The sequence below is a fragment of the Lathyrus oleraceus genome, chromosome 5 (assembly GCF_024323335.1).
Source record: "Lathyrus oleraceus cultivar Zhongwan6 chromosome 5, CAAS_Psat_ZW6_1.0, whole genome shotgun sequence".
NCBI lineage: Eukaryota > Viridiplantae > Streptophyta > Magnoliopsida > Fabales > Fabaceae > Lathyrus > Lathyrus oleraceus.
In genome coordinates, this window is record NC_066583.1 from 177,531,120 (window position 1) to 177,533,863 (window position 2,744).

Sequence of the window (2,744 nt, forward strand, 5' to 3'; positions counted from 1 at the left end):
GAGATATGGGCCAAAATACATTTAAGTGGGCTTTTTGGCTTGAAGCCCACACAAGTGGTTCTATAAATAGAACTCTTGTGCAGAAGCATTGTATGGGAATACAACACAACTGAAGAGTTGGAATTTCGTCTCTCTCTTTTTCTCACTCAAAGCCTTCATTCATAACAGGTAGCACTGTGATTGAAGGAATCCGTTCGTGTGGACTGAGGTGAGACGTTGTCATCGTTCAACGTTTGTGATCGCCATAAGAGGTAACGATTCTATCACTGATCATTCCCATTCGTAAGGATCACTAAATGGAGAAATTTTAAATTCCGTTGCGCCTTGGATGGCAATTCTCCTTCAACAAAAATATTGAAGTACAAAATTATTCTCTACACTTTGTTATCATCAAAACTTAAGGATAAGTGTAAAATCAAACTTGTTTCAACAATTCAAATGCATCTTGCTTGCATCTCGTGGGTCACCGCATTACATCCTTACCTAGAGATCATAGTAACAAATCTCTAGTTAAGATCTAGGTAACTTCTCCACATAACCTTACTGGTTTCATATTCCATGTCACTGTTTCACCATCCCAACTGTGGCATACCTAAATTTATTTAAGGTACTCCTTGAGTCTATCCTATTCTCGTTCTAAATTATTCCTTAATGGATCCTCTACTCAAAATTTTAGTTTTTTGTAATACTTGCCCGGAGACATAAAATTATATTGGGTTCCTTTCGAAACACAACATTCCATTCCTTGAATTTGGTAGATGTCATCTTCACGTTCACCCCTAACCACGATTGCTTGGACTTCCTTGCCATATACTAGGGGTAAACTCATGAGATACTCTACATATCCCACTAGGCTACCTGGATATTTCAACATATCCTATGGGATATATATATATATATATATATATATATATATATATATATATATATATATATATATATATATGAATGTCATGTTGATCACATGTCTCTACATGATTCACAGATCATGACCAAGTCGTGTCTCCCATATTCGAGCATAATATCTATATCATCAATATCCTATTATTATTCCGAGGTGTCGGTTAAGCATCTAAGCATATAGTTAGGATCATGTATTTAGGATGCGCATCTTGTATATCTTATCCCATCACTAACCATGTTATTACCCATCTCAAGGATGTTATTTCCTTATCTATATCATATATATGCAAGTTAAGTTATGATATAACCAACACTCTAACAATGGAATTTGCATCACCATTAGCAATTTTTAGCCGAGTTCTAGCCTGCAATTTTCTCTAGTTGTAGGTGTTCTACATACTCTATGTAATGTTCCAAAAAAAAGCTCGAGGTAAACTTCGAGTCCTTGCCTAACACATTGATTCTTGGATTCCTACACAACTCCATTATCTCTTCAGTAACTACTGTCTGAAATGTATTATAGTTGGTTTCAACTGTGATATATATGTTGCTCAATCATTCTATTTATCATAATTGGATTGGAACCCTTTACTCTTTATGCATACGAGATAGACCAACTGTGAAATCTCTGACGATATTTTCCCGCACCCACTCTAAAAATCTCATGTGTTTTTTTTAGAATGTTATACGGTGTATGATGCTCTATTTATACTCATGGAATATAAATTATTGAGTTGTAATCTCTCCTCGTCTTTGCTTCCGTACTATACCACCAACCAGTTCTCCTTAACTCGCAGAACATCTCTTTGACTGCATTGCTCCCTAAGGTTCGTGCGCTGGTAAGCATTCCATCATTCTATCCTGTTATAGAGCCTTTTCATTTATTCCTTTGAGAGTTGAATCATCATTAGGTTACTTGGCGAATGACGCTCTTATCCAGCTTAAGATTTCCATCTCTAAAAGCTCATGAACTTAAGTGGCTTCTTTAACCCCACTATTCCATTCTAGACACTATCCTCCTTTCCATGCATAAACCTTAAGCTAGTCAGACTTAACATTTATGAAATGGTAGTAGGAACACATAGTCAATTTCCATGAATCTCTCTTTAAACTTTACACTAATGACCCATGGCTAGGCCATGAACAAACCTTCTTTGATACCAACTTTACACTAACATATAAATTTTTTCACACTAATATAAAACAAATTGATACATCATCTATCAGAAAAAATCTTAAACACAATGGAATAAGCTACATTAAATCCTCAATCAAATCCTCAATGTGAAGTCCTCACTTACGAACCCAATCTAAATCACTTATTACCTTTAAAATAATATACAAACTTGGGATGAGAAAATAATGTCAATGGATTTCCAATTTAAATCATTAAATCTCCCACTTCCTATCTACTCGGGTCGAGACATACTTTAATAATCCATCAGGGTAACTTATCCACTTGACGTAATCTAACTACTGACTAAATACCTCACGACCATATCACTGAGGTCACTTACTTAGTCTTAAATTTATGATTTATTTACCTAAATAATACTTATTTAATCAAAGTTTACCAAACCAACAATCAAGATACTTACAAACCCCAAGCCTAATAAGGCATCATCAACCATTCAACTCTTGTGTAACTCACATAGATCATGTTCCCTTAGGTACCGCTGATTAACATAACATTTGGTTCTAGTTTACCCTATTTCCACTCACATGATATAAACCATGTATAAATCCCTAAAATTGTGTATAGTATCGGGAGTACAATAATCCCATATACTCGTAGGTGGCTATAACTATACAGGTTAATACTCAACTATCTAGAGTGACAT